We start from the raw sequence: 23925 nt of genomic DNA on the forward strand, positions 1-23925 counted from the left end.
ATACATTTCAGATCCTTTCTACCAAATCTCCTTGAGCAAAAAATGTAGAAGATGTCCCAGGTGATCTTCGAGTGTTTGGTTGATCCGGGCGCCACAAACCAGAATCATGTCCTTGTGGCAGACCGCGTGGCCTAATGGATAAGGCGTCTGACTTCGGATCAGAAGATTGAGGGTTCGAGTCCCTTCGTGGTCGTTTTCTATGCTGCTTTCCAGTTCCTTCCTGTGACCTTCACTCGTAAATTCTTGCTTTAGCCATAACAACGTGCTTCTTGCTGGAGGCTTCCAATTTGCTGAAGCCCAGAGCCTCCAAACAGAAGTAAATCATAAAGTGGAAGTAAACCAATTGATTTAAGGGTTTCAAAACACAGTTACATGCCTTGAATCCCGGGATTGATAACTGTCCCATTTGCTTGTGTTCTCAACCAAACTATCAAATCATCAAATGGCTGGTGTCATAACTTAAATATGCCTAAAATGGGAGAGCAACTGAGTATGTGCAGAGCAGGTTGAAACAGCGTATTACTGGATTTCAAAGTGTATAGAAGCATATTTTTTAATGTTTTACATGAGTATATATGCAAAATGGGACAACCGGAAGAGATGTAGCAAGACTTACTTTTCTGACTAAAGTTGCACTTTAAATGACAGATTTAACAGCATGATCTAGCAGATTTTCCTCAAGAATTTGATCTTTATGTAGGATGTGCAAAGTTTTTGGATTTTTTTTCATGTTTTTTTGTCGGTGACATGGTAGCATGAAAACACAGCGGGAGTGGTGATTGTAGTTCAAGCTAAATGTGTAAACAGATTGTCAGAAGTGGGATTTGAACCCACGCCTCCATTTGGAGACCAGAACACCCACACAATGTGAAGAAACGGCTCTTGAGTCTGGCGCCTTAGACCACTCGGCCATCCTGACAAGATATATTGAGGTGCTATGGCTTCCTCTGGAAATATCATCTACTCGTGGTACTCTATTGATCTATTACCATTGTCAAGGAGCTGTATGAACACTCTGAACCTAGGCCCTTTTGCAAATGCACTTCTTAAAGCATGACCTTGCACCAAGTCATACATTTCAGATCCTTTCTACCAAATCTCCTTGAGCAAAAAATGTAGAAGATGTCCCAGGTGATCTTCGAGTGTTTGGTTGATCCGGGCGCCACAAACCAGAATCATGTCCTTGTGGCAGACCGCGTGGCCTAATGGATAAGGCGTCTGACTTCGGATCAGAAGATTGAGGGTTCGAGTCCCTTCGTGGTCGTTTTCTATGCTGCTTTCCAGTTCCTTCCTGTGACCTTCACTCGTAAATTCTTGCTTTAGCCATAACAACGTGCTTCTTGCTGGAGGCTTCCAATTTGCTGAAGCCCAGAGCCTCCAAACAGAAGTAAATCATAAAGTGGAAGTAAACCAATTGATTTAAGGGTTTCAAAACACAGTTACATGCCTTGAATCCCGGGATTGATAACTGTCCCATTTGCTTGTGTTCTCAACCAAACTATCAAATCATCAAATGGCTGGTGTCATAACTTAAATATGCCTAAAATGGGAGAGCAACTGAGTATGTGCAGAGCAGGTTGAAACAGCGTATTACTGGATTTCAAAGTGTATAGAAGCATATTTTTTAATGTTTTACATGAGTATATATGCAAAATGGGACAACCGGAAGAGATGTAGCAGGACTTACTTTTCTGACTAAAGTGTCACTTTAAATGACAGATTTAACAGCATGGTCTAGCAGATTTTCCTCAAGAATTTGATCTTTATGTAGGATGTGCAAAGTTTTTGGATTTTTTTTCATGTTTTTTTGTCGGTGACATGGTAGCATGAAAACACAGCGGGAGTGGTGATTGTAGTTCAAGCTAAATGTGTAAACAGATTGTCAGAAGTGGGATTTGAACCCACGCCTCCATTTGGAGACCAGAACACCCACACAATGTGAAGAAACAGCTCTTGAGTCTGGCGCCTTAGACCACTCGGCCATCCTGACAAGATATATTGAGGTGCTATGGCTTCCTCTGGAAATATCATCTACTCGTGGTACTCTATTGATCTATTACCATTGTCAAGGAGCTGTATGAACACTCTGAACCTAGGCCCTTTTGCAAATGCACTTCTTAAAGCATGACCTTGCACCAAGTCATACATTTCAGATCCTTTCTACCAAATCTCCTTGAGCAAAAAAAGTAGAAGATGTCCCAGGTGATCTTCGACTGTTTGGTTGATCCGGGCGCCACAAACCAGAATCATGTCCTTGTGGCAGACCGCGTGGCCTAATGGATAAGGCGTAAGGCTTCGGATCAGAAGATTGAGCGTTCGAGTCCTTTCGTGGTTGTTTTCTATGCTGCTTTCCAGTTCCTTCCTGTGACCTTCACTCGTAAATTCTTGCTTTAGCCATAACAACGTGCTTCTTGCTGGAGGCTTCCAATTTGCTGAAGCCCAGAGCCTCCAAACAGAAGTAAATCATAAAGTGGAAGTAAACCAATTGATTTAAGGGTTTCAAAACACAGTTACATGCCTGGAATCCCGGGATTGATAACTGTCCCATTTGCTTGTGTTCTCAACCAAACTATCAAATCATCAAATGGCTGGTGTCATAACTTAAATATGCCTAAAATGGGAGAGCAACTGAGTATGTGCAGAGCAGGTTGAAACAGCGTATTACTGGATTTCAAAGTGTATAGAAGCATATTTTTTAATGTTTCACATGAGTATATATGCAAAATGGGACAACCGGAAGAGATGTAGCAGGACTTACTTTTCTGACTAAAGTGTCACTTTAAATGACAGATTTAACAGCATGGTCTAGCAGATTTTCCTCAAGAATTTGATCTTTATGTAGGATGTGCAAAGTTTTTGGATTTTTTTTCATGTTTTTTTGTCGGTGACATGGTAGCATGAAAACACAGCGGGAGTGGTGATTGTAGTTCAAGCTAAATGTGTAAACAGATTGTCAGAAGTGGGATTTGAACCCACGCCTCCATTTGGAGACCAGAACACCCACACAATGTGAAGAAACAGCTCTTGAGTCTGGCGCCTTAGACCACTCGGCCATCCTGACAAGATATATTGAGGTGCTATGGCTTCCTCTGGAAATATCATCTACTCGTGGTACTCTATTGATCTATTACCATTGTCAAGGAGCTGTATGAACACTCTGAACCTAGGCCCTTTTGCAAATGCACTTCTTAAAGCATGACCTTGCACCAAGTCATACATTTCAGATCCTTTCTACCAAATCTCCTTGAGCAAAAAAAGTAGAAGATGTCCCAGGTGATCTTCGACTGTTTGGTTGATCCGGGCGCCACAAACCAGAATCATGTCCTTGTGGCAGACCGCGTGGCCTAATGGATAAGGCGTAAGGCTTCGGATCAGAAGATTGAGCGTTCGAGTCCTTTCGTGGTTGTTTTCTATGCTGCTTTCCAGTTCCTTCCTGTGACCTTCACTCGTAAATTCTTGCTTTAGCCATAACAACGTGCTTCTTGCTGGAGGCTTCCAATTTGCTGAAGCCCAGAGCCTCCAAACAGAAGTAAATCATAAAGTGGAAGTAAACCAATTGATTTAAGGGTTTCAAAACACAGTTACATGCCTGGAATCCCGGGATTGATAACTGTCCCATTTGCTTGTGTTCTCAACCAAACTATCAAATCATCAAATGGCTGGTGTCATAACTTAAATATGCCTAAAATGGGAGAGCAACTGAGTATGTGCAGAGCAGGTTGAAACAGCGTATTACTGGATTTCAAAGTGTATAGAAGCATATTTTTTAATGTTTCACATGAGTATATATGCAAAATGGGACAACTGGAAGAGATGTAGCAGGACTTACTTTTCTGACTAAAGTGTCACTTTAAATGACAGATTTAACAGCATGGTCTAGCAGATTTTCCTCAAGAATTTGATCTTTATGTAGGATGTGCAAAGTTTTTGGATTTTTTTTCATGTTTTTTTGTCGGTGACATGGTAGCATGAAAACACAGCGGGAGTGGTGATTGTAGTTCAAGCTAAATGTGTAAACAGATTGTCAGAAGTGGGATTTGAACCCACGCCTCCATTTGGAGACCAGAACACCCACACAATGTGAAGAAACAGCTCTTGAGTCTGGCGCCTTAGACCACTCGGCCATCCTGACAAGATATATTGAGGTGCTATGGCTTCCTCTGGAAATATCATCTACTCGTGGTACTCTATTGATCTATTACCATTGTCAAGGAGCTGTATGAACACTCTGAACCTAGGCCCTTTTGCAAATGCACTTCTTAAAGCATGACCTTGCACCAAGTCATACATTTCAGATCCTTTCTACCAAATCTCCTTGAGCAAAAAAAGTAGAAGATGTCCCAGGTGATCTTCGACTGTTTGGTTGATCCGGGCGCCACAAACCAGAATCATGTCCTTGTGGCAGACCGCGTGGCCTAATGGATAAGGCGTAAGGCTTCGGATCAGAAGATTGAGCGTTCGAGTCCTTTCGTGGTTGTTTTCTATGCTGCTTTCCAGTTCCTTCCTGTGACCTTCACTCGTAAATTCTTGCTTTAGCCATAACAACGTGCTTCTTGCTGGAGGCTTCCAATTTGCTGAAGCCCAGAGCCTCCAAACAGAAGTAAATCATAAAGTGGAAGTAAACCAATTGATTTAAGGGTTTCAAAACACAGTTACATGCCTGGAATCCCGGGATTGATAACTGTCCCATTTGCTTGTGTTCTCAACCAAACTATCAAATCATCAAATGGCTGGTGTCATAACTTAAATATGCCTAAAATGGGAGAGCAACTGAGTATGTGCAGAGCAGGTTGAAACAGCGTATTACTGGATTTCAAAGTGTATAGAAGCATATTTTTTAATGTTTCACATGAGTATATATGCAAAATGGGACAACCGGAAGAGATGTAGCAGGACTTACTTTTCTGACTAAAGTGTCACTTTAAATGACAGATTTAACAGCATGGTCTAGCAGATTTTCCTCAAGAATTTGATCTTTATGTAGGATGTGCAAAGTTTTTGGATTTTTTTTCATGTTTTTTTGTCGGTGACATGGTAGCATGAAAACACAGCGGGAGTGGTGATTGTAGTTCAAGCTAAATGTGTAAACAGATTGTCAGAAGTGGGATTTGAACCCACGCCTCCATTTGGAGACCAGAACACCCACACAATGTGAAGAAACAGCTCTTGAGTCTGGCGCCTTAGACCACTCGGCCATCCTGACAAGATATATTGAGGTGCTATGGCTTCCTCTGGAAATATCATCTACTCGTGGTACTCTATTGATCTATTACCATTGTCAAGGAGCTGTATGAACACTCTGAACCTAGGCCCTTTTGCAAATGCACTTCTTAAAGCATGACCTTGCACCAAGTCATACATTTCAGATCCTTTCTACCAAATCTCCTTGAGCAAAAAATGTAGAAGATGTCCCAGGTGATCTTCGAGTGTTTGGTTGATCCGGGCGCCACAAACCAGAATCATGTCCTTGTGGCAGACCGAGTGGCCTAATGGATAAGGCGTCTGACTTCGGATCAGAAGATTGAGGGTTCGAGTCCCTTCGTGGTCGTTTTCTATGCTGCTTTCCAGTTCCTTCCTGTGACCTTCACTCGTAAATTCTTGCTTTAGCCATAACAACGTGCTTCTTGCTGGAGGCTTCCAATTTGCTGAAGCCCAGAGCCTCCAAACAGAAGTAAATCATAAAGTGGAAGTAAACCAATTGATTTAAGGGTTTCAAAACACAGTTACATGCCTTGAATCCCGGGATTGATAACTGTCCCATTTGCTTGTGTTCTCAACCAAACTATCAAATCATCAAATGGCTGGTGTCATAACTTAAATATGCCTAAAATGGGAGAGCAACTGAGTATGTGCAGAGCAGGTTGAAACAGCGTATTACTGGATTTCAAAGTGTATAGAAGCATATTTTTTAATGTTTTACATGAGTATATATGCAAAATGGGACAACCGGAAGAGATGTAGCAGGACTTACTTTTCTGACTAAAGTGTCACTTTAAATGACAGATTTAACAGCATGGTCTAGCAGATTTTCCTCAAGAATTTGATCTTTATGTAGGATGTGCAAAGTTTTTGGATTTTTTTTCATGTTTTTTTGTCGGTGACATGGTAGCATGAAAACACAGCGGGAGTGGTGATTGTAGTTCAAGCTAAATGTGTAAACAGATTGTCAGAAGTGGGATTTGAACCCATGCCTCCATTTGGAGACCAGAACACCCACACAATGTGAAGAAACAGCTCTTGAGTCTGGCGCCTTAGACCACTCGGCCATCCTGACAAGATATATTGAGGTGCTATGGCTTCCTCTGGAAATAACATCTACTCGTGGTACTCTATTGATCTATTACCATTGTCAAGGAGCTGTATGAACACTCTGAACCTAGGCCCTTTTGCAAATGCACTTCTTAAAGCATGACCTTGCACCAAGTCATACATTTCAGATCCTTTCTACCAAATCTCCTTGAGCAAAAAATGTAGAAGATGTCCCAGGTGATCTTTGAGTGTTTGGTTGATCCGGGCGCCACAAACCAGAATCATGTCCTTGTGGCAGACCGCGTGGCCTAATGGATAAGGCGTCTGACTTCGGATCAGAAGATTGAGGGTTCGAGTCCCTTCGTGGTCGTTTTCTATGCTGCTTTCCAGTTCCTTCCTGTGACCTTCACTCGTAAATTCTTGCTTTAGCCATAACAACGTGCTTCTTGCTGGAGGCTTCCAATTTGCTGAAGCCCAGAGCCTCCAAACAGAAGTAAATCATAAAGTGGAAGTAAACCAATTGATTTAAGGGTTTCAAAACACAGTTACATGCCTTGAATCCCGGGATTGATAACTGTCCCATTTGCTTGTGTTCTCAACCAAACTATCAAATCATCAAATGGCTGGTGTCATAACTTAAATATGCCTAAAATGGGAGAGCAACTGAGTATGTGCAGAGCAGGTTGAAACAGCGTATTACTGGATTTCAAAGTGTATAGAAGCATATTTTTTAATGTTTTACATGAGTATATATGCAAAATGGGACAACCGGAAGAGATGTAGCAGGACTTACTTTTCTGACTAAAATTGCACTTTAAATGACAGATTTAACAGCATGGTCTAGCAGATTTTCCTCAAGAATTTGATCTTTATGTAGGATGTGCAAAGTTTTTGGATTTTTTTTCATGTTTTTTTGTCGGTGACATGGTAGCATGAAAACACAGCGGGAGTGGTGATTGTAGTTCAAGCTAAATGTGTAAACAGATTGTCAGAAGTGGGATTTGAACCCACGCCTCCATTTGGAGACCAGAACACCCACACAATGTGAAGAAACAGCTCTTGAGTCTGGCGCCTTAGACCACTCGGCCATCCTGACAAGATATATTGAGGTGCTATGGCTTCCTCTGGAAATATCATCTACTCGTGGTACTCTATTGATCTATTACCATTGTCAAGGAGCTGTATGAACACTCTGAACCTAGGCCCTTTTGCAAATGCACTTCTTAAAGCATGACCTTGCACCAAGTCATACATTTCAGATCCTTTCTACCAAATCTCCTTGAGCAAAAAAAGTAGAAGATGTCCCAGGTGATCTTCGACTGTTTGGTTGATCCGGGCGCCACAAACCAGAATCATGTCCTTGTGGCAGACCGCGTGGCCTAATGGATAAGGTGTCTGACTTCGGATCAGAAGATTGAGGGTTTGAGTCCCTTCGTGGTCGTTTTCTATGCTGCTTTCCAGTTCCTTCCTGTGACCTTCACTCGTAAATTCTTGCTTTAGCCATAACAACGTGCTTCTTGCTGGAGGCTTCCAATTTGCTGAAGCCCAGAGCCTCCAAACAGAAGTAAATCATAAAGTGGAAGTAAACCAATTGATTTAAGGGTTTCAAAACACAGTTACATGCCTGGAATCCCGGGATTGATAACTGTCCCATTTGCTTGTGTTCTCAACCAAACTATCAAATCATCAAATGGCTGGTGTCATAACTTAAATATGCCTAAAATGGGAGAGCAACTGAGTATGTGCAGAGCAGGTTGAAACAGCGTATTACTGGATTTCAAAGTGTATAGAACCATATTTTTAAATGTTTTACATGAGTATATATGCAAAATGGGACAACCGGAAGAGATGTAGCAGGACTTACTTTTCTGACTAAAGTGTCACTTTAAATGACAGATTTAACAGCATGGTCTAGCAGATTTTCCTCAAGAATTTGATCTTTATGTAGGATGTGCAAAGTTTTTGGATTTTTTTTCATGTTTTTTTGTCGGTGACATGGTAGCATGAAAACACAGCGGGAGTGGTGATTGTAGTTCAAGCTAAATGTGTAAACAGATTGTCAGAAGTGGGATTTGAACCCACGCCTCCATTTGGAGACCAGAACACCCACACAATGTGAAGAAACAGCTCTTGAGTCTGGCGCCTTAGACCACTTGGCCATCCTGACAAGATATATTGAGGTGCTATGGCTTCCTCTGGAAATATCATCTACTCGTGGTACTCTATTGATCTATTACCATTGTCAAGGAGCTGTATGAACACTCTGAACCTAGGCCCTTTTGCAAATGCACTTCTTAAAGCATGACCTTGCACCAAGTCATACATTTCAGATCCTTTCTACCAAATCTCCTTGAGCAAAAAAAGTAGAAGATGTCCCAGGTGATCTTCGACTGTTTGGTTGATCCGGGCGCCACAAACCAGAATCATGTCCTTGTGGCAGACCGCGTGGCCTAATGGATAAGGCGTAAGGCTTCGGATCAGAAGATTGAGGGTTTGAGTCCCTTCGTGGTCGTTTTCTATGCTGCTTTCCAGTTCCTTCCTGTGACCTTCACTCGTAAATTCTTGCTTTAGCCATAACAACGTGCTTCTTGCTGGAGGCTTCCAATTTGCTGAAGCCCAGAGCCTCCAAACAGAAGTAAATCATAAAGTGGAAGTAAACCAATTGATTTAAGGGTTTCAAAACACAGTTACATGCCTGGAATCCCGGGATTGATAACTGTCCCATTTGCTTGTGTTCTCAACCAAACTATCAAATCATCAAATGGCTGGTGTCATAACTTAAATATGCCTAAAATGGGAGAGCAACTGAGTATGTGCAGAGCAGGTTGAAACAGCGTATTACTGGATTTCAAAGTGTATAGAACCATATTTTTAAATGTTTTACATGAGTATATATGCAAAATGGGACAACCGGAAGAGATGTAGCAGGACTTACTTTTCTGACTAAAGTGTCACTTTAAATGACAGATTTAACAGCATGGTCTAGCAGATTTTCCTCAAGAATTTGATCTTTATGTAGGATGTGCAAAGTTTTTGGATTTTTTTTCATGTTTTTTTGTCGGTGACATGGTAGCATGAAAACACAGCGGGAGTGGTGATTGTAGTTCAAGCTAAATGTGTAAACAGATTGTCAGAAGTGGGATTTGAACCCACACCTCCATTTGGAGACCAGAACACCCACACAATGTGAAGAAACAGCTCTTGAGTCTGGCGCCTTAGACCACTTGGCCATCCTGACAAGATATATTGAGGTGCTATGGCTTCCTCTGGAAATATCATCTACTCGTGGTACTCTATTGATCTATTACCATTGTCAAGGAGCTGTATGAACACTCTGAACCTAGGCCCTTTTGCAAATGCACTTCTTAAAGCATGACCTTGCACCAAGTCATACATTTCAGATCCTTTCTACCAAATCTCCTTGAGCAAAAAAAGTAGAAGATGTCCCAGGTGATCTTCGACTGTTTGGTTGATCCGGGCGCCACAAACCAGAATCATGTCCTTGTGGCAGACCGCGTGGCCTAATGGATAAGGCGTAAGGCTTCGGATCAGAAGATTGAGCGTTCGAGTCCTTTCGTGGTTGTTTTCTATGCTGCTTTCCAGTTCCTTCCTGTGACCTTCACTCGTAAATTCTTGCTTTAGCCATAACAACGTGCTTCTTGCTGGAGGCTTCCAATTTGCTGAAGCCCAGAGCCTCCAAACAGAAGTAAATCATAAAGTGGAAGTAAACCAATTGATTTAAGGGTTTCAAAACACAGTTACATGCCTGGAATCCCGGGATTGATAACTGTCCCATTTGCTTGTGTTCTCAACCAAACTATCAAATCATCAAATGGCTGGTGTCATAACTTAAATATGCCTAAAATGGGAGAGCAACTGAGTATGTGCAGAGCAGGTTGAAACAGCGTATTACTGGATTTCAAAGTGTATAGAAGCATATTTTTTAATGTTTCACATGAGTATATATGCAAAATGGGACAACCGGAAGAGATGTAGCAGGACTTACTTTTCTGACTAAAGTGTCACTTTAAATGACAGATTTAACAGCATGGTCTAGCAGATTTTCCTCAAGAATTTGATCTTTATGTAGGATGTGCAAAGTTTTTGGATTTTTTTTCATGTTTTTTTGTAGTTGACATGGTAGCATGAAAACACAGCGGGAGTGGTGATTGTAGTTCAAGCTAAATGTGTAAACAGATTGTCAGAAGTGGGATTTGAACCCACGCCTCCATTTGGAGACCAGAACACCCACACAATGTGAAGAAACAGCTCTTGAGTCTGGCGCCTTAGACCACTCGGCCATCCTGACAAGATATATTGAGGTGCTATGGCTTCCTCTGGAAATATCATCTACTCGTGGTACTCTATTGATCTATTACCATTGTCAAGGAGCTGTATGAACACTCTGAACCTAGGCCCTTTTGCAAATGCACTTCTTAAAGCATGACCTTGCACCAAGTCATACATTTCAGATCCTTTCTACCAAATCTCCTTGAGCAAAAAATGTAGAAGATGTCCCAGGTGATCTTCGAGTGTTTGGTTGATCCGGGCGCCACAAACCAGAATCATGTCCTTGTGGCAGACCGCGTGGCCTAATGGATAAGGCGTCTGACTTCGGATCAGAAGATTGAGGGTTCGAGTCCCTTCGTGGTCGTTTTCTATGCTGCTTTCCAGTTCCTTCCTGTGACCTTCACTCGTAAATTCTTGCTTTAGCCATAACAACGTGCTTCTTGCTGGAGGCTTCCAATTTGCTGAAGCCCAGAGCCTCCAAACAGAAGTAAATCATAAAGTGGAAGTAAACCAATTGATTTAAGGGTTTCAAAAATCAGTTACATGCCTTGAATCCCGGGATTGATAACTGTCCCATTTGCTTGTGTTCTCAACCAAACTATCAAATCATCAAATGGCTGGTGTCATAACTTAAATATGCCTAAAATGGGAGAGCAACTGAGTATGTGCAGAGCAGGTTGAAACAGCGTATTACTGGATTTCAAAGTGTATAGAAGCATATTTTTTAATGTTTTACATGAGTATATATGCAAAATGGGACAACCGGAAGAGATGTAGCAGGACTTACTTTTCTGACTAAAGTTGCACTTTAAATGACAGATTTAACAGCATGGTCTAGCAGATTTTCCTCAAGAATTTGATCTTTATGTAGGATGTGCAAAGTTTTTGGATTTTTTTTCATGTTTTTTTGTCGGTGACATGGTAGCATGAAAACACAGCGGGAGTGGTGATTGTAGTTCAAGCTAAATGTGTAAACAGATTGTCAGAAGTGGGATTTGAACCCACGCCTCCATTTGGAGACCAGAACACCCACACAATGTGAAGAAACAGCTCTTGAGTCTGGCGCCTTAGACCACTCGGCCATCCTGACAAGATATATTGAGGTGCTATGGCTTCCTCTGGAAATATCATCTACTCGTGGTACTCTATTGATCTATTACCATTGTCAAGGAGCTGTATGAACACTCTGAACCTAGGCCCTTTTGCAAATGCACTTCTTAAAGCATGACCTTGCACCAAGTCATACATTTCAGATCCTTTCTACCAAATCTCCTTGAGCAAAAAAAGTAGAAGATGTCCCAGGTGATCTTCGACTGTTTGGTTGATCCGGGCGCCACAAACCAGAATCATGTCCTTGTGGCAGACCGCGTGGCCTAATGGATAAGGTGTCTGACTTCGGATCAGAAGATTGAGGGTTTGAGTCCCTTCGTGGTCGTTTTCTATGCTGCTTTCCAGTTCCTTCCTGTGACCTTCACTCGTAAATTCTTGCTTTAGCCATAACAACGTGCTTCTTGCTGGAGGCTTCCAATTTGCTGAAGCCCAGAGCCTCCAAACAGAAGTAAATCATAAAGTGGAAGTAAACCAATTGATTTAAGGGTTTCAAAACACAGTTACATGCCTGGAATCCCGGGATTGATAACTGTCCCATTTGCTTGTGTTCTCAACCAAACTATCAAATCATCAAATGGCTGGTGTCATAACTTAAATATGCCTAAAATGGGAGAGCAACTGAGTATGTGCAGAGCAGGTTGAAACAGCGTATTACTGGATTTCAAAGTGTATAGAACCATATTTTTAAATGTTTTACATGAGTATATATGCAAAATGGGACAACCGGAAGAGATGTAGCAGGACTTACTTTTCTGACTAAAGTGTCACTTTAAATGACAGATTTAACAGCATGGTCTAGCAGATTTTCCTCAAGAATTTGATCTTTATGTAGGATGTGCAAAGTTTTTGGATTTTTTTTCATGTTTTTTTGTCGGTGACATGGTAGCATGAAAACACAGCGGGAGTGGTGATTGTAGTTCAAGCTAAATGTGTAAACAGATTGTCAGAAGTGGGATTTGAACCCACGCCTCCATTTGGAGACCAGAACACCCACACAATGTGAAGAAACAGCTCTTGAGTCTGGCGCCTTAGACCACTCGGCCATCCTGACAAGATATACTGAGGTGCTATGGCTTCCTCTGGAAATATCATCTACTCGTGGTACTCTATTGATCTATTACCATTGTCAAGGAGCTGTATGAACACTCTGAACCTAGGCCCTTTTGCAAATGCACTTCTTAAAGCATGACCTTGCACCAAGTCATACATTTCAGATCCTTTCTACCAAATCTCCTTGAGCAAAAAATGTAGAAGATGTCCCAGGTGATCTTCGAGTGTTTGGTTGATCCGGGCGCCACAAACCAGAATCATGTCCATGTGGCAGACCGCGTGGCCTAATGGATAAGGCGTCTGACTTCGGATCAGAAGATTGAGGGTTCGAGTCCCTTCGTGGTCGTTTTCTATGCTGCTTTCCAGTTCCTTCCTGTGACCTTCACTTGTAAATTCTTGCTTTAGCCATAACAACGTGCTTCTTGCTGGAGGCTTCCAATTTGCTGAAGCCCAGAGCCTCCAAACAGAAGTAAATCATAAAGTGGAAGTAAACCAATTGATTTAAGGGTTTCAAAACACAGTTACATGCCTTGAATCCCGGGATTGATAACTGTCCCATTTGCTTGTGTTCTCAACCAAACTATCAAATCATCAAATGGCTGGTGTCATAACTTAAATATGCCTAAAATGGGAGAGCAACTGAGTATGTGCAGAGCAGGTTGAAACAGCGTATTACTGGATTTCAAAGTGTATAGAAGCATATTTTTTAATGTTTTACATGAGTATATATGCAAAATGGGACAACCGGAAGAGATGTAGCAGGACTTACTTTTCTGACTAAAGTTGCACTTTAAATGACAGATTTAACAGCATGGTCTAGCAGATTTTCCTCAAGAATTTGATCTTTATGTAGGATGTGCAAAGTTTTTGGATTTTTTTTCATGTTTTTTTGTCGGTGACATGGTAGCATGAAAACACAGCGGGAGTGGTGATTGTAGTTCAAGCTAAATGTGTAAACAGATTGTCAGAAGTGGGATTTGAACCCACGCCTCCATTTGGAGACCAGAACACCCACACAATGTGAAGAAACAGCTCTTGAGTCTGGCGCCTTAGACCACTCGGCCATCCTGACAAGACATATTGAGGTGCTATGGCTTCCTCTGGAAATATCATCTACTCGTGGTACTCTATTGATCTATTACCATTGTCAAGGAGCTGTATGAACACTCTGAACCTAGGCCCTTTTGCAAATGCACTTCTTAAAGCATGACCTTGCACCAAGTCATACATTTCAGATCCTTTCTACCAAATCTCCTTGAGCAAAAAAAGTAGAAGATGTCCCAGGTGATCTTCGACTGTTTGGTTGATCCGGGCGCCACAAACCAGAATCATGTCCTTGTGGCAGACCGCGTGGCCTAATGGATAAGGTGTCTGACTTCGGATCAGAAGATTGAGGGTTTGAGTCCCTTCGTGGTCGTTTTCTATGCTGCTTTCCAGTTCCTTCCTGTGACCTTCACTCGTAAATTCTTGCTTTAGCCATAACAACGTGCTTCTTGCTGGAGGCTTCCAATTTGCTGAAGCCCAGAGCCTCCAAACAGAAGTAAATCATAAAGTGGAAGTAAACCAATTGATTTAAGGGTTTCAAAACACAGTTACATGCCTGGAATCCCGGGATTGATAACTGTCCCATTTGCTTGTGTTCTCAACCAAACTATCAAATCATCAAATGGCTGGTGTCATAACTTAAATATGCCTAAAATGGGAGAGCAACTGAGTATGTGCAGAGCAGGTTGAAACAGCGTATTACTGGATTTCAAAGTGTATAGAACCATATTTTTAAATGTTTTACATGAGTATATATGCAAAATGGGACAACCGGAAGAGATGTAGCAGGACTTACTTTTCTGACTAAAGTGTCACTTTAAATGACAGATTTAACAGCATGGTCTAGCAGATTTTCCTCAAGAATTTGATCTTTATGTAGGATGTGCAAAGTTTTTGGATTTTTTTTCATGTTTTTTTGTCGGTGACATGGTAGCATGAAAACACAGCGGGAGTGGTGATTGTAGTTCAAGCTAAATGTGTAAACAGATTGTCAGAAGTGGGATTTGAACCCACGCCTCCATTTGGAGACCAGAACACCCACACAATGTGAAGAAACAGCTCTTGAGTCTGGCGCCTTAGACCACTCGGCCATCCTGACAAGATATATTGAGGTGCTATGGCTTCCTCTGGAAATATCATCTACTCGTGGTACTCTATTGATCTATTACCATTGTCAAGGAGCTGTATGAACACTCTGAACCTAGGCCCTTTTGCAAATGCACTTCTTAACCACTTTCAGACCGGACCATTTTGCTGGTAAATGACCAGAGGTCTTTTTACACTTTGGCACTGCGCTGCTTTAACTGGTAATTGCGCGGTCATGCAATGTTGTACCCAAACAAAATTTGCGTCCTTTTCTTCCCACAAATAGAGCTTTCTTTTGATGGTATTTGATTGCCTCTGCGATTTTTATTTTTTGCGATATAAACGTAAAAAGACCGCAAATTTTGAAAAAAAATGATATTTTCTACTTTTTGTTATTAGAAAAATCCAATAAACTCAATTTTAGTCATACATTTAGGCCAAAATGTATTCAGCCACATGTCTTTGGTAAAAAAAAAGTCAATAATTGTATATTTATTGGTTTGCGCAAAAGTTGTCACATCTACAAACTAAGGTACGTTTTCTGGAATTTACGCAGCTTTTAGTTTACGACTGCCTATCTCATTTCTTGAGGTGCTAAAATGACAGGGCAGTACGAAACCCCCCCAAATGACCCCATTTTGGAAAGTAGACCCCCTAAGGAAATTGATAAGAGGCATGTTGAGCCCATTGAATATTTTATTTTTTTGCCTCAAGCGATTGAATAATGACAAAAAAAAAATTTTTTTTTTTTTTTTACACAAAGTTGTCACTAAATGATATATTGCTCACACATGCTATGGGCGTATGTGAAATGACACCCCAAAATAAATTCTGCTGCTTCTCCTGAGTACGGGGATACCACATATGTGGGACTTTTTGGGAGCCTAGCCGCGTACAGGGCCCCGAAAACCAAGCACCGCCTTCAGGCTTTCTAAGGGCGTAAATTTTTGATTTCACGCCTCACTACCTATTACAGTTTTGAAGGCCATAAAATGCCAAGATGGCACAAAACCCCCACAAATGACCCCATTTTAGAAAGTAGACACCCCAAGCTATTTGCTGAGAGGCATGTTGAGTCCATGGAATATTTTATATTTTGCCACAAGTTGCGGGAAAATTACAAACTTTTTTTTTTTTTTTTTTTTTTTCACAAAGTTGTCACTAAATGATATATTGCTCATGCATGCCATGGGCATATGTGAAATGACACCCCAAAATAAATTCTGCTGCTTCTCCTGAGTACGGGGATACCACATATGTGGGACTTTTTGGGAGCCTAGCCGCGTACGGGGCCCCGAAAACCAAGCACCGCCTTCAGGCTTTCTAAGGGCGTAATTTTTTGAGTTCACTTCTCACTACCTATTACAGTTTTGAAGGCCATAAAATGCCAAGATGGCACAAAACCCCCACAAATGACCCCATTTTAGAAAGTAGACACCCCAAGCTATTTGCTGAGAGGCATGTTGAGTCCATGGAATATTTTATATTTTGGCACAAGTTGCGGGAAAATTACAAACTTTTTTTTTTTTTTCACAAAGTTGTCACTAAATGATATATTGCTCACGCATGCCATGGGCATATGTGAAATGACACCCCAAAATAAATTCTGCTGCTTCTCCTGAGTACGGGGATACCACATATGTGGGACTTTTTGGGAGCCTAGCCGCGTACGGGGCCCCAAAAACCAAGCACCGCCTTCAGGCTTTCTAAGGGCGTTACAGTTTTGAAGGCCATAAAATGCCAAGATGGCACAAACCCCCCCCCCCCCCCAAATGACCCCATTTTAGAAAGTAGACACCCCTAAATTTAGGGGTACACTAGTGAGACTAGGTAATAAATGGCGGGTGCCCTGAAACTATAAAAAAATAACTAACCAACCAGCGTCACCTGTAACAGTTATATGGTGATCACTGGTGAAAGGGTTAACTAGGGGGCAATCAGGGGGCTTTATGCGGTAGTATATGGGGGTCCCTGGCGCTATAAAAAGCTGCGGCGAACCTAAATACCTACCTGCCTAACTAGCGTCACCTGTGACACTAATACAGCGATCAGAAAAACGATCGCTTATTAGGCTGGGTTCACACTGGAGCGATGCGGGAACGCCACGAATGCGCGGCGGGTTCCCGCATCGCATGCCTCCCGGCGGCAGTTCACACTGCCCTATGCGAACTGCTGGGAGTGTCAGTGAAATGTTAATGACACCCCCAGATCAGTTCGCATATCGCAGTGCGATCTGCAAACTTGGATCGCATGGTGTGAACACCCATGCGATCCGATTCTGCTGCGGACCAAAAAAAGGGTCCCGTGCGAGTTTGCGGCGGGTGCGGCGGGTGCGACACGAATTCAGCCATACTATCTGTATAGCTGAACTCGAATCGCACAGAGATCGGATGTGATTTGCACTGCAGTGCGGTGCGAATCACATCCGTTCTCATAAACCGCTGCAATGTGAACCCAGCCTTAGTGACACTGGCGACGGGGGGTGATCACGGGGTTAAACCTTTATTGGGGGGGTTAGGGGGGTACCTTAGAACTAAAGGGGGCTAACCCTAACTGCCCTAACAGTTATTAGTCACAAATGACACCTGCCGGGTGATCAGGGGGTTAAACCTTTATTAGGTAATAAATGGCGGGTGCCCTGAAACTATAAAAAAATAACTAACCAACCAGCGTCACCTGTAACAGTTATATGGTGATCACTGGTGAAAGGGTTAACTAGGGGGCAATCAGGGGGCTTTATGCGGTAGTATATGGGGGTCCCTAGCGCTATAAAAAGCTGCGGCGAACCTAAATACCTACCTGCCTAACTAGCGTCACCTGTGACACTAATACGGCGATCAGAAAAATGATCGCTTATTAGGCTGGGTTCACACTGGAGCGATGCGGAAACGCCGCGAATCCGCGGCGGGTTCCCGCATCGCATGCCTCCCGGCGGCAGTTCACACTGCCCTATGCGAACTGCTGGGAGTGTCAGTGAAATGTTACTGACACCCCCAGATCAGTTCGCATATCGCAGTGCGATCTGCAAACTCGGATCGCATGGTGTGAACACCCATGCGATCCGATTCTGCTGCGGGCCAAAAAAAGGGTCCCGTGCGAATTTGCGGCGGGTGCGGCGGGTGCGGCGGGTGCGGCGAATGGCTGAACTCGAATCGCACAGAGATCGGATGTGATTTGCACTGCAGTGCGGTGCGAATCACATTCGTTCTCATAAACCGCTGCAATGTGAACCCAGCCTTAGTGACACTGGCGACGGGGGGTGATCACGGGGTTAAACCTTTATTGGGGGGGTTAGGGGGGTACATTAGAACTAAAGGGGGCTAACCCTAACTGCCCTAACAGTTATTACAGTCACAAATGACACCAATGCAAAAAAAAAAAAAAAAATGACATTGGTGTCACTGTGACTGGGGGGCAGGGGTAATTGGGGGGGTGATCGGGGGGTAAAGGGGGGGTGTGAGTGTGCCTGGCATGTTCTACTGTGTGTGGGATGTGTTGGTGCAACTCACTGATCCGCTCTCCTCCGTGTCGGAACGAAAAATACCGACACGGAGGAGAGAATACATCACTTCCTCTCCTGTGTTTACATTACAGGAGAGGAAGTGATGTCACCGGGGATTTCCATTCGTCGGGAGCGATCGCGAGGGGGTGGCCATGAATGAATGGCCGTCCCCTCGTCCGGGATCGCTCCCGAACGAAAACCGACCGCCGCAGGCACCGGGCGGGGGCCCGATCGGGCCCCCGACCCGCGGGAGGCAAAGGACGTACATGTATGTGCTTATGCCTGCCCGTGCCATTCTGCCGACGTACATCGGCGTGCGGCGGTCGGCAAGTGGTTAAAGCATGACCTTGCACCAAGTCATACATTTCAGATCCTTTCTACCAAATCTCCTTGAGCAAAAAATGTAGAAGATGTCCCAGGTGATCTTCGAGTGTTTGGTTGATCCGGGCGCCACAAACCAGAATCATGTCCTTGTGGCAGACCGCGTGGCCTAATGGATAAGGCGTCTGACTTCGGATCAGAAGATTGAGGGTTCGAGTCCCTTCGTGGTCGTTTTCTATGCTGCTTTCCAGTTCCTTCCTGTGACCTTCACTTGTAAATTCTTGCTTTAGCCATAACAACGTGCTTCTTGCTGGAGGCTTCCAATTTGCTGAAGCCCAGAGCCTCCAAACAGAAGTAAATCATAAAGTGGAAGTAAACCAATTGATTTAAGGGTTTCAAAACACAGTTACATGCCTTGAATCCCGGGATTGATAACTGTCCCATTTGCTTGTGTTCTCAACCAAACTATCAAATCATCAAATGGCTGGTGTCATAACTTAAATATGCCTAAAATGGGAGAGCAACTGAGTATGTGCAGAGCAGGTTGAAACAGCGTATTACTGGATTTCAAAGTGTATAGAAGCATATTTTTTAATGTTTTACATGAGTATATATGCAAAATGGGACAACCGGAAGAGATGTAGCAGGATTTACTTTTCTGACTAAAGTTGCACTTTAAATGACAGATTTAACAGCATGGTCTAGCAGATTTTCCTCAAGAATTTGATCTTTATGTAGGATGTGCAAAGTTTTTGGATTTTTTTTCATGTTTTTTTGTCGGTGACATGGTAGCATGAAAACACAGCGGGAGTGGTGATTGTAGTTCAAGCTAAATGTGTAAACAGATTGTCAGAAGTGGGATTTGAACCCACGCCTCCATTTGGAGACCAGAACACCCACACAATGTGAAGAAACAGCTCTTGAGTCTGGCGCCTTAGACCACTCGGCCATCCTGACAAGATATATTGACGTGCTATGGCTTCCTCTGGAAATATCATCTACTCGTGGTACTCTATTGATCTATTACCATTGTCAAGGAGCTGTATGAACACTCTGAACCTAGGCCCTTTTGCAAATGCACTTCTTAAAGCATGACCTTGCACCAAGTCATACATTTCAGATCCTTTCTACCAAATCTCCTTGAGCAAAAAAAGTAGAAGATGTCCCAGGTGATCTTCGAGTGTTTGGTTGATCCGGGCGCCACAAACCAGAATCATGTCCTTGTGGCAGACCGCGTGGCCTAATGGATAAGGCGTCTGACTTCGGATCAGAAGATTGAGGGTTCGAGTCCCTTTGTGGTCGTTTTCTATGCTGCTTTCCAGTTCCTTCCTGTGACCTTCACTCGTAAATTCTTGCTTTAGCCATAACAACGTGCTTCTTGCTGGAGGCTTCCAATTTGCTGAAGCCCAGAGCCTCCAAACAGAAGTAAATCATAAAGTGGAAGTAAACCAATTGATTTAAGGGTTTCAAAACACAGTTACATGCCTGGAATCCCGGGATTGATAACTGTCCCATTTGCTTGTGTTCTCAACCAAACTATCAAATCATCAAATGGCTGGTGTCATAACTTAAATATGCCTAAAATGGGAGAGCAACTGAGTATGTGCAGAGCAGGTTGAAACAGCGTATTACTGGATTTCAAAGTGTATAGAAGCATATTTTTTAATGTTTTACATGAGTATATATGCAAAATGGGACAACCGGAAGAGATGTAGCAGGACTTACTTTTCTGACTAAAGTGTCACTTTAAATGACAGATTTAACAGCATGGTCTAGCAGATTTTCCTCAAGAATTTGATCTTTATGTAGGATGTGCAAAGTTTTTGGATTTTTTTTCATGTTTTTTTGTCGGTGACATGGTAGCATGAAAACACAGCGGGAAACAGATTGTGTAAACAGATTGTCAGAAGTGGGATTTGAACCCACGCCTCCATTTGGAGACCAGAACACCCACACAACGTGAAGAAACAGTTCTTGAGTCTGGCGCCTTAGACCACTCGGCCATCCTGACAAGATATATTGAGGTGCTATGGCTTCCTCTGGAAATATCATGTACTCGTGGTACTCTATTGATCTATTACCATTGTCAAGGAGCTGTATGAACACTCTGAACCTAGGCCCTTTTGCAAATGCACTTCTTAAAGCATGACCTTGCACCAAGTCATACATTTCAGATCCTTTCTACCAAATCTCCTTGAGCAAAAAAAGTAGAAGATGTCCCAGGTGACCTTCGACTGTTTGGTTGATCCGGGCGCCACAAACCAGAATCATGTCCTTGTGGCAGACCGCGTGGCCTAATGGATAAGGCGTCTGACTTCGGATCAGAAGATTGAGGGTTCGAGTCCCTTCGTGGTCGTTTTCTATGCTGCTTTCCAGTTCCTTCCTGTGACCTTCACTCGTAAATTCTTGCTTTAGCCATAACAACGTGCTTCTTGCTGGAGGCTTCCAATTTGCTGAAGCCCAGAGCCTCCAAACAGAAGTAAATCATAAAGTGGAAGTAAACCAATTGATTTAAGGGTTTCAAAACACAGTTACATGCCTGGAATCCCGGGATTGATAACTGTCCCATTTGCTTGTGTTCTCAACCAAACTATCAAATCATCAAATGGCTGGTGTCATAACTTAAATATGCCTAAAATGGGAGAGCAACTGAGTAAGTGCAGAGCAGGTTGAAACAGCGTATTACTGGATTTCAAAGTGTATAGAACCATATTTTTAAATGTTTTACATGAGTATATATGCAAAATGGGACAACCGGAAGAGATGTAGCAGGACTTACTTTTCTGACTAAAGTTGCACTTTAAATGACAGATTTAACAGCATGGTCTAGCAGATTTTCCTCAAGAATTTGATCTTTATGTAGGATGTGCAAAGTTTTTGGATTTTTTTTCATGTTTTTTTGTCGGTGACATGGTAGCATGAAAACACAGCGGGAGTGGTGATTGTAGTTCAAGCTAAATGTGTAAACAGATTGTCAGAAGTGGGATTTGAACCCACGCCTCCATTTGGAGACCAGAACACCCACACAATGTGAAGAAACAGCTCTTGAGTCTGGCGCCTTAGACCACTCGGCCATCCTGACAAGATATATTGAGGTGCTATGGCTTTCTCTGGAAATATAATCTACTCGTGGTACTCTATTGATCTATTACCATTGTCAAGGAGCTGTATGAACACTCTGAACCTAGGCCCTTTTGCAAATGCACTTCTTAAAGCATGACCTTGCACCAAGTCATACATTTCAGATCCTTTCTACCAAATCTCCTTGAGCAAAAAATGTAGAAGATGTCCCAGGTGATCTTCGAGTGTTTGGTTGATCCGGGCGCCACAAACCAGAATCAGGTCCTTGTGGCAGACCGCGTGGCCTAATGGATAAGGCGTCTGACTTCGGATCAGAAGATTGAGGGTTCGAGTCCCTTCGTGGTCGTTTTCTATGCTGCTTTCCAGTTCCTTCCTGTGACCTTCACTCGTAAATTCTTGCTTTAGACATAACAACGTGCTTCTTGCTGGAGGCTTCCAATTTGCTGAAGCCCAGAGCCTCCAAACAGAAGTAAATCATAAAGTGGAAGTAAACCAATTGATTTAAGGGTTTCAAAACACAGTTACATGCCTTGAATCCCAGGATTGATAACTGTCCCATTTGCTTGTGTTCTCAACCAAACTATCAAATCATCAAATGGCTGGTGTCATAACTTAAATATGCCTAAAATGGGAGAGCAACTGAGTATGTGCAGAGCAGGTTGAAACAGCGTATTACTGGATTTCAAAGTGTATAGAAGCATATTTTTTAATGTTTTACATGAGTATATATGCAAAATGGGACAACCGGAAGAGATGTAGCAGGACTTACTTTTCTGACTAAAGTTGCACTTTAAATGACAGATTTAACAGCATGGTCTAGCAGATTTTCCTCAAGAATTTGATCTTTATGTAGGATGTGCAAAGTTTTTGGATTTTTTTTCATGTTTTTTTGTCGGTGACATGGTAGCATGAAAACACAGCGGGAGTGGTGATTGTAGTTCAAGCTAAATGTGTAAACAGATTGTCAGAAGTGGGATTTGAACCCACGCCTCCATTTGGAGACCAGAACACCCACACAATGTGAAGAAACAGCTCTTGAGTCTGGCACCTTAGACCACTCGGCCATCCTGACAAGATATATTGAGGTGCTATGGCTTCCTCTGGAAATATCATCTACTCGTGGTACTCTATTGATCTATTACCATTGTCAAGGAGCTGTATGAACACTCTGAACCTAGGCCCTTTTGCAAATGCACTTCTTAAAGCATGACCTTGCACCAAGTCATACATTTCAGATCCTTTCTACCAAATCTCCTTGAGCAAAAAAAGTAGAAGATGTCCCAGGTGATCTTCGAGTGTTTGGTTGATCCGGGCGCCACAAACCAGAATCATGTCCTTGTGGCAGACCGCGTGGCCTATTGGATAAGGCGTCTGACTTCGGATCCGAAGATTGAAGGTTCGAGTCCCTTCGTGGTTGTTTTCTATGCTGCTTTCCAGTTCCTTCCTGTGACCTTCACTCGTAAATTCTTGCTTTAGCCATAACAACGTGCTTCTTGCTGGAGGCTTCCAATTTCCTGAAGCCCAGAGCCTCCAAACAGAAGTAAATCATAAAGTGGAAGTAAACCAATTGATTTAAGGGTTTCAAAACACAGTTACATGCCTTGAATCCCAGGATTGATAACTGTCCCATTTGCTTGTGTTCTCAACCAAACTATCAAATCATCAAATGGCTGGTGTCATAACTTAAATATGCCTAAAATGGGAGAGCAACTGAGTATGTGCAGAGCAGGTTGAAACAGCGTATTACTGGATTTCAAAGTGTATAGAAGCATATTTTTTAATGTTTTACATGAGTATATATGCAAAATGGGACAACCGGAAGAGATGTAGCAGGACTTACTTTTCTGACTAAAGTTGCACTTTAAATGACAGATTTAACAGCATGGTCTAGCAGATTTTCCTCAAGAATTTGATCTTTATGTAGGATGTGCAAAGTTTTTGGATTTTTTTTCATGTTTTTTTGTCGGTGACATGGTAGCATGAAAACACAGCGGGAGTGGTGATTGTAGTTCAAGCTAAATGTGTAAACAGATTGTCAGAAGTGGGATTTGAACCCATGCCTCCATTTGGAGACCAGAACACCCACACAATGTGAAGAAACAGCTCTTGAGTCTGGCGCCTTAGACCACTCAGCCATCCTGACAAGATATATTGAGATGCTATGGCTTCCTCTGGAAATATCATCTACTCGT

At 42.6% G+C, this 23925-nt stretch overlaps 22 non-coding genes across 22 annotated transcripts; 8 read left to right on the top strand and 14 right to left on the bottom strand.

Moving 5' to 3' along the window:
- The first annotated feature begins 120 nt into the window (after window positions 1-120).
- On the top strand, window positions 121-193 carry TRNAR-UCG (transfer RNA arginine (anticodon UCG)). The gene has a single exon. It is a non-coding gene; the product is annotated as a tRNA-Arg (tRNA).
- A 616-nt stretch (window positions 194-809) lies between these two features.
- On the bottom strand, window positions 810-919 carry TRNAL-CAA (transfer RNA leucine (anticodon CAA)). Its single transcript has 2 exons — window positions 882-919; window positions 810-855 (listed from the first exon to the last, which is right to left on the bottom strand). It is a non-coding gene; the product is annotated as a tRNA-Leu (tRNA).
- A 272-nt stretch (window positions 920-1191) lies between these two features.
- Window positions 1192-1264, top strand: TRNAR-UCG (transfer RNA arginine (anticodon UCG)). Its single transcript has one exon. It is a non-coding gene; the product is annotated as a tRNA-Arg (tRNA).
- Window positions 1265-1880: 616 nt separating this feature from the next.
- TRNAL-CAA (transfer RNA leucine (anticodon CAA)) lies at window positions 1881-1990 on the bottom strand. Its single transcript has 2 exons — window positions 1953-1990; window positions 1881-1926 (listed from the first exon to the last, which is right to left on the bottom strand). It is a non-coding gene; the product is annotated as a tRNA-Leu (tRNA).
- A 961-nt stretch (window positions 1991-2951) lies between these two features.
- Window positions 2952-3061, bottom strand: TRNAL-CAA (transfer RNA leucine (anticodon CAA)). Its single transcript has 2 exons — window positions 3024-3061; window positions 2952-2997 (listed from the first exon to the last, which is right to left on the bottom strand). It is a non-coding gene; the product is annotated as a tRNA-Leu (tRNA).
- Window positions 3062-4022: 961 nt separating this feature from the next.
- Window positions 4023-4132, bottom strand: TRNAL-CAA (transfer RNA leucine (anticodon CAA)). Its single transcript has 2 exons — window positions 4095-4132; window positions 4023-4068 (listed from the first exon to the last, which is right to left on the bottom strand). It is a non-coding gene; the product is annotated as a tRNA-Leu (tRNA).
- A 961-nt stretch (window positions 4133-5093) lies between these two features.
- On the bottom strand, window positions 5094-5203 carry TRNAL-CAA (transfer RNA leucine (anticodon CAA)). Its single transcript has 2 exons — window positions 5166-5203; window positions 5094-5139 (listed from the first exon to the last, which is right to left on the bottom strand). It is a non-coding gene; the product is annotated as a tRNA-Leu (tRNA).
- Window positions 5204-6546: 1343 nt separating this feature from the next.
- Window positions 6547-6619, top strand: TRNAR-UCG (transfer RNA arginine (anticodon UCG)). The gene has a single exon. It is a non-coding gene; the product is annotated as a tRNA-Arg (tRNA).
- A 616-nt stretch (window positions 6620-7235) lies between these two features.
- TRNAL-CAA (transfer RNA leucine (anticodon CAA)) lies at window positions 7236-7345 on the bottom strand. The gene is made up of 2 exons: window positions 7308-7345; window positions 7236-7281 (listed from the first exon to the last, which is right to left on the bottom strand). It is a non-coding gene; the product is annotated as a tRNA-Leu (tRNA).
- Window positions 7346-10448: 3103 nt separating this feature from the next.
- On the bottom strand, window positions 10449-10558 carry TRNAL-CAA (transfer RNA leucine (anticodon CAA)). Its single transcript has 2 exons — window positions 10521-10558; window positions 10449-10494 (listed from the first exon to the last, which is right to left on the bottom strand). It is a non-coding gene; the product is annotated as a tRNA-Leu (tRNA).
- Window positions 10559-10830: 272 nt separating this feature from the next.
- TRNAR-UCG (transfer RNA arginine (anticodon UCG)) lies at window positions 10831-10903 on the top strand. The gene has a single exon. It is a non-coding gene; the product is annotated as a tRNA-Arg (tRNA).
- Window positions 10904-11519: 616 nt separating this feature from the next.
- Window positions 11520-11629, bottom strand: TRNAL-CAA (transfer RNA leucine (anticodon CAA)). The gene is made up of 2 exons: window positions 11592-11629; window positions 11520-11565 (listed from the first exon to the last, which is right to left on the bottom strand). It is a non-coding gene; the product is annotated as a tRNA-Leu (tRNA).
- A 961-nt stretch (window positions 11630-12590) lies between these two features.
- Window positions 12591-12700, bottom strand: TRNAL-CAA (transfer RNA leucine (anticodon CAA)). The gene is made up of 2 exons: window positions 12663-12700; window positions 12591-12636 (listed from the first exon to the last, which is right to left on the bottom strand). It is a non-coding gene; the product is annotated as a tRNA-Leu (tRNA).
- A 272-nt stretch (window positions 12701-12972) lies between these two features.
- Window positions 12973-13045, top strand: TRNAR-UCG (transfer RNA arginine (anticodon UCG)). The gene has a single exon. It is a non-coding gene; the product is annotated as a tRNA-Arg (tRNA).
- A 616-nt stretch (window positions 13046-13661) lies between these two features.
- Window positions 13662-13771, bottom strand: TRNAL-CAA (transfer RNA leucine (anticodon CAA)). The gene is made up of 2 exons: window positions 13734-13771; window positions 13662-13707 (listed from the first exon to the last, which is right to left on the bottom strand). It is a non-coding gene; the product is annotated as a tRNA-Leu (tRNA).
- A 961-nt stretch (window positions 13772-14732) lies between these two features.
- On the bottom strand, window positions 14733-14842 carry TRNAL-CAA (transfer RNA leucine (anticodon CAA)). Its single transcript has 2 exons — window positions 14805-14842; window positions 14733-14778 (listed from the first exon to the last, which is right to left on the bottom strand). It is a non-coding gene; the product is annotated as a tRNA-Leu (tRNA).
- A 3968-nt stretch (window positions 14843-18810) lies between these two features.
- On the top strand, window positions 18811-18883 carry TRNAR-UCG (transfer RNA arginine (anticodon UCG)). Its single transcript has one exon. It is a non-coding gene; the product is annotated as a tRNA-Arg (tRNA).
- Window positions 18884-19499: 616 nt separating this feature from the next.
- On the bottom strand, window positions 19500-19609 carry TRNAL-CAA (transfer RNA leucine (anticodon CAA)). Its single transcript has 2 exons — window positions 19572-19609; window positions 19500-19545 (listed from the first exon to the last, which is right to left on the bottom strand). It is a non-coding gene; the product is annotated as a tRNA-Leu (tRNA).
- A 944-nt stretch (window positions 19610-20553) lies between these two features.
- TRNAL-CAA (transfer RNA leucine (anticodon CAA)) lies at window positions 20554-20663 on the bottom strand. Its single transcript has 2 exons — window positions 20626-20663; window positions 20554-20599 (listed from the first exon to the last, which is right to left on the bottom strand). It is a non-coding gene; the product is annotated as a tRNA-Leu (tRNA).
- Window positions 20664-20935: 272 nt separating this feature from the next.
- Window positions 20936-21008, top strand: TRNAR-UCG (transfer RNA arginine (anticodon UCG)). Its single transcript has one exon. It is a non-coding gene; the product is annotated as a tRNA-Arg (tRNA).
- A 616-nt stretch (window positions 21009-21624) lies between these two features.
- TRNAL-CAA (transfer RNA leucine (anticodon CAA)) lies at window positions 21625-21734 on the bottom strand. The gene is made up of 2 exons: window positions 21697-21734; window positions 21625-21670 (listed from the first exon to the last, which is right to left on the bottom strand). It is a non-coding gene; the product is annotated as a tRNA-Leu (tRNA).
- Window positions 21735-22006: 272 nt separating this feature from the next.
- Window positions 22007-22079, top strand: TRNAR-UCG (transfer RNA arginine (anticodon UCG)). Its single transcript has one exon. It is a non-coding gene; the product is annotated as a tRNA-Arg (tRNA).
- Window positions 22080-23925: the final 1846 nt, after the last annotated feature.

The sequence above is a fragment of the Lithobates pipiens genome, unplaced genomic scaffold (assembly GCF_037356315.1).
Source record: "Lithobates pipiens isolate NorthernLeopardFrog02 unplaced genomic scaffold, aLitPip1_a1.2 Scaffold_1, whole genome shotgun sequence".
In the NCBI taxonomy this organism is placed as follows: domain Eukaryota; kingdom Metazoa; phylum Chordata; class Amphibia; order Anura; family Ranidae; genus Lithobates; species Lithobates pipiens.